This window comes from Ostrinia nubilalis, chromosome 2 (genome assembly GCF_963855985.1).
Source record: "Ostrinia nubilalis chromosome 2, ilOstNubi1.1, whole genome shotgun sequence".
Lineage (NCBI taxonomy): Eukaryota > Metazoa > Arthropoda > Insecta > Lepidoptera > Crambidae > Ostrinia > Ostrinia nubilalis.
The window spans coordinates 13,946,154-13,951,836 of NC_087089.1; the positions used below are offsets into that span (position 1 = coordinate 13,946,154).

The 5,683-nt window shown below is 35.2% G+C and overlaps 1 long non-coding RNA gene across 1 annotated transcript; it reads left to right on the forward strand.

Annotated features, from left to right (window-relative positions):
* Nucleotides 1-767: 767 nt before the first annotated feature.
* On the forward strand, nucleotides 768-1,840 carry LOC135084671 (uncharacterized). Its single transcript, XR_010259923.1, has 2 exons — nucleotides 768-1,014; nucleotides 1,686-1,840. It is a non-coding gene; the product is annotated as an uncharacterized LOC135084671 (long non-coding RNA).
* Nucleotides 1,841-5,683: the final 3,843 nt, after the last annotated feature.

A 5,683-nucleotide genomic window follows, 5' to 3' on the forward strand; every position in this document is an offset into this window, starting at 1 on the left:
GTTTTACTATCATGTTTGTATAACTGAGCTCTATACGGTTCATCAAATAAATGAGAATGTCCGATTATACAGTCTCATAACATACTGTGCGTGGTAACAAATAATGAAACGTCCATTGCAAGTAATTTATAACAACTGGGTACAGTCACGAGCACAAAAATTGTTACTATTTTACTTTTTGTTTTACAAAATATTTTTTTATGTGTAACATAAGTTACTGATTTGCTGTATGGTATTTTCAGTTTTATTTCTCCATAAAACTTGAACAATTTACGAATAATAAATACGCATCGTAAAACTTACGCACTCTTTATACAGGGTGTATAAAAGCTACCTGCAAAAATGCCAGTCCATTTGCGTTTTGCTCGACATTTTGGAGGCTTTGATAGATATTATGCCATTTGTGAATGTTCACGAAGGTTTTATAATTTTTTGAGTGTGCGAATAATGAATTTGATTTACATCTTTAAATAAATGTGGTAGAGTTGTCATGATACTTGGTCACTTTAGACAACTTCTGTTTACGTGGTGAGTGTGAAAGTGACACTAAAAAAAATTGGCCAAGCAAAACCTCGGACGGACAGACGGACATGACGAAACTAAAGGGTTCCTTGTCAGGACTATGGAACCCTAAACAAGTAAACGGAAACTTTACAAGCTTACCAAGAAATCTATCTTTTGCCATGGTTATAATACTTACCAATTTATCTTAAAACTCATAATCTCAATCTTTTAAAAAACATCAACCTGTATAAAACCATTTTAAATGCGAATTTAAAGGAAATATAATCAAAATGCAAAATGTTGCACTTGTTGATTCTGATCCAGTTCCTGATACCTTTTATAGAATCAATAGGTTATGATTCTTCTGGAGTTGTAGTGGGGAACCTAAGGAAAAGAGATACTATACCCCTGCACAGATTAAGCAGAAGTGATTTAAGAAGATTTTATGGAGATGAAGATGATTTACATTATAGAAAAACTAAGGACATCAGAGAAGATAAGAGATTTGAAGTAAGTGCAAGATACACATAAGATTTATTTGATTTTGAATTAATTGGTCATTATATCATTAAGTCAGCTTTTTCAGTCATTTACGGATAGAATGTAAATACTGCAAATACATCTAGGCTTGATTGTGGGCTATGACCAGTTCAAATATAGATTTCTTTTTTCAAATGACAGAGTCTAAATTCCTGAATATTATGTCTGTCTTTCTGAAACTAGAAAGTATTTAGGACAAAAACTAATAGGTAGGCGTATAATAAGTAAAGTAGCTACTAGCATTTATCGTACATCTTTTAAAGAATAATTATTAAGTGAAAAACAAATGCATGCAAAGCATGCAACGACTCAAATCCATACTAATCTATACTTCTATACTAATATTATACCTACTAAATGTGAAAGTAACTCTGTCATGGCACAGACTGTCTGTCATGCTATCACGCCTCAACCACTGAACCGATTCTGATGAATTTGGCATAGAGATAGTTTGAGTCCCGAGATAGGACATAGGATAATTTTTATCCCAGTTTTTAAAACAGGGACGCGCGCGATAAAGTTTTTCTGTGACAGAAAAAACTCCACGCGGGTGAAGCCGCGGGCGGAAAGCTAGTATGAGAATATTTTAAACTTATTAATTTAAAATCTGTTCTAATAAGTGAATCGTTTTTATCTTCCAGATGACAGAAAACCTAATACGTGAGCTGAAGCTAGCTGAGAATAAAGAAGCTTTAGACAAATTGAATCGTGAAGTAAGATGGCTGACTATCGACACTGAAGAGGGGCTGGGGATTGGATTATAAATAATGTCATAAGAATAAAATTATTTGCCAAATTACCTTATTTTTACCACTCGTATTTTTCCGCCAATCTTACTTAGACGTCTAGAGCAAATAGATCTTTCTTTGGTCACATTATATTTAGATATCTGAATGCTTTTCTTTCTACATTGCTATAAGAGCTTTTTAGAGTGCTAATATTACTCTATCTTCAAAAATAATCCTTACTACACGTATAAGTCACATTAGCTATAGATCGTGCCATCCACGAAAATGCGCCCCACCATTCTTCCGCTAATGTTTAAACGTTATCGGTATACGTTAAATTTATCCATGAGTATACTACAATAATGACGCTCGGATTGCTCGGGTCAAACTTCCCGCACCCCGCGCTCCCCTCGACCAAAAATTAGTGGGGCGCGTCTTCGTGAATGGCACGATCTATAACAATAGATTACTAGTAGGTCTAAGATGCGCGCCGCGATAAGCGGTTATCACGTCATTTTATCGATTTTCTCCATACATTTTGACGTCGATAAAAGTTATCACAGCACGCATCTTAGGGCTACTTAGTAAGTTTCGGTTGTCAATATTATTTTGTTAGGAATATAAATAACTTTTATGATTGGATGGAAGCCAGATTTAATCGCTTCTTTAGCTAAATCTAATTAAGTATTAGATAAACTTCTTGACAACCCTGTAGTATCGAAATTGAAATATCCCCTGATTACTCTTTGGGAAATTTGCTCTTCGAAGTAATTTATCTTGTAATCACCGTCAACCCGGTTGGTGGCAAATATTGACTCAATACAGCAAGTTTGTGCAATCTTGCCGTATCTTTGCATAAACTTAATACTTTGGCTTGAGTAAATAATATGGGCTTAGGTGAAAATTTTGAGTAATACTGCCATGGATATTATTTGAAGTAAACACTCGATATCTATGTAGAGTCGTGTGCTAAAATATACACATTTTCATTGCGGCGGTATAAATTACGTAGTGTAATATAAAGTACGTAACAGTTACTGTTCGTGACTGTACAGACAACGGTTAATTGATGTTTATTGTCCGTGGTGCATAATCTTTTCTTAGGGGTTTTAAACCTTTGTTTGTCACCTGTCATCCGCTTTGCAATGGAGGGAAGTCGAACCTTAATTTCGAACTCCTCCTATGTTCTTCTGATTAATTTCGTTGCGGGTCCAATGACAGTTTAACTTTCCCCCGGGACAAACTTGACCTTCATTGGTTGGGTTTTTATGGCGGTCAAGCTGTAGATCCTGGCTACACAGGAGTTGCAGTGGTGGGAACGAGAGGTGGGAATAGTCCTGTTCCGGTTGTACAGACAACGGCAATACTTTATTTCAACAACAAAAAAAATATCCTCATGTTCTGTCGACTGTAATAAGGGAGCTTTTGCTACTCAAAGAGCTATGAAGAACTAAGGATAAGGTAGGTCCTGCTGGCATGGCATCTCTTTACGGAAAAAGTGGGTAAATAAAAGAAAATAAAAGTGTAATTATGTATATTCATTGTATATCCCACGTTGAGTAGGTCATCTTCATAGAAACGCCCGAGCGCGGTTTGTATATGAGCGCGCCAATATGTATGCGGCGCGCACGCAGACACTGACAAAATTTAGCGTTGATTAGCGGTGAGTTGCGTTGAATTTTGTCAGTGTGTGCGTGCGCGCCGCATACGTATTGGCGCGCGCTGACATACAAACCGCGCTCGGTGCGTTTCTATGAAGATGACCTACTCATTTGTATTTACTCTGCGCATACTGCATTAAAACAACGCTAGTCGTAAGCTCACGCTTGTGCGAAGGAGCACGGAAACTATTCTGAGGGGATTTCTTTTCAAGTAACATTGGGCTATAAAATGAGAATTGAAAATTAAAGATGGATTGTGCGTTAAAATCTACTTTTCAATTTTATTATTTAATTTTGGACTTATCATAACAGATTTAAGGGACGAACACATTTAAAACTAAAAACGTTTTTCTTTTCCCCTTTAAAAGCACTGTGGAAATACTGAAAAATGTTAAGGGTGGCGATATTAAAATTAACAACACTGGAGCTTCGTGAGCTCATCAAACTATAACAAAATAAGTCCTTAGAAAACATAACCCTCCTTCTGGCGCAGTCGGGTAATGAATTTAAACTAGTCACGTAAAGTAATAATCTAATGGTTGTTAAACAACATCATGGTTATAACACTACAATATGAAAATGCACATCATTCAAGTCAAATTCATATTTTTGTCAACATAAAACCAATTTTATTAAACTTTTTGCTGTCCGATCACAAAGTATGATGTCATTCAATAAAAATAAAAGTCACTGCTTCAAATAAATATAATAAATAACTATTTACTGATAGAGTAGTCAGATATAGATCGCTATTAAATCAACTACGAAAAGCAATAAGTTCGATCACGCGATGTGAGCGTTTATTAATGATTCTTCATTTATAATTGGTTGAACCTAGGTTAATATGTCCATTTACAGTGATAAACGTAGTCTGTGATATTAATAAATAATCATTCTTTAAGTCAGCATAATAATAATTATTTCAATTAAAGTAGTTAATAGAAGTACCGGTTTAGTTATGAAATTACGCCAATAACTTTGTTGTTACGTTAAGACGCTTAAGTGATAAACAAATTTTTGTGATTTTTGAAGATAAAGTCCAATTATTGAAATTACAGCCGGCATAACCATGGACAGAAGCTAGTAGTACAATTTGTGACAAAATGGCACGTCCACCCACGAGGTGGACAGATGACCTCACAAAAGTTGCAGGAAGGTATTGGTTTCAAGACAGTGCTGGATGCGGGCCGCCACCAAAAGCCCAATCTGGAAATCATTGGAGAAGGCCTATGTTCAGCAGTGGACGTCTTGTGACATGATGAAACACACTTTACTTCTGGTTAAACTATTAAAATAAATGTTATTTGTAACTTTAGTGTTTCCGTATCGTAAAAGAAAATGAAATTCTAATAAATTACACTTGCTTTCCAACGAAAACAGCTCCAATCACAACAATTACAATGTAAACAAGATCATTAATAAAAACTGTCGTAAGTATCAATTTTAACCTTTTACTTCGGAGGTCAATTTTGTGGCAGATTTGATGCCACCATATTTTGAACTTTAGTGAAATAAAATAAAGGTCAAAATCAGTTAAAGGGCTAAACCCGGAGTAAACAAAACATAACGTCATTAGCTGCATAAAAAATAACTCAGTGGAGTAGTAAATGGGGAAGTAAACACCGTTTTCACTATAACCCCTATGATTATTGGGAATTAGTTATCTACGTACACGGAATCCGAGTAAAACTATAATGGAAGTGTTGAGGTTAAGAGTTCCGTACATTTTTACCTGACTCCAAAAAGGTGGAGGTTTTTCTTTTGTTTATGGTCACTGGTCAGGTCTGGAAAGACTCAAGTTAACCGGTTAGCTGGATTTGACGAAAATGGTTGTCTTCGAAAAAGATGGTGGACGAATTAATGATTTACTCAAGGTTTAGCAAACCTCATAATATTTTTGGGTTTGATATGGTTTTCATACAAGAAATTTAGATATGCAACATACTAAATCTACCTGTACCTATATGCTGGTTTAAACTACGTGTAAAAGCTCCATAGCTTTTTACTTTTTCTCAAAAAGCCTATTGTGCAAACAAGCAAGCGATTAAATTGCAAAAAATGCGTCTTATAAAAAGTTGCGAAGTAGGTGTGTTATGTGCAAAATTTTTAATAGATTCTTTTTGTCATCAATTATTTTCAGATTGAACCCTAATTGCAGACACGTAAACAAATAAGCGACATTCAGTTATCGGCAAACAAGTTCAAATGTTCGTTGTAACGGAGGATTGCGTTTTTTTCAAACGAAAAAAT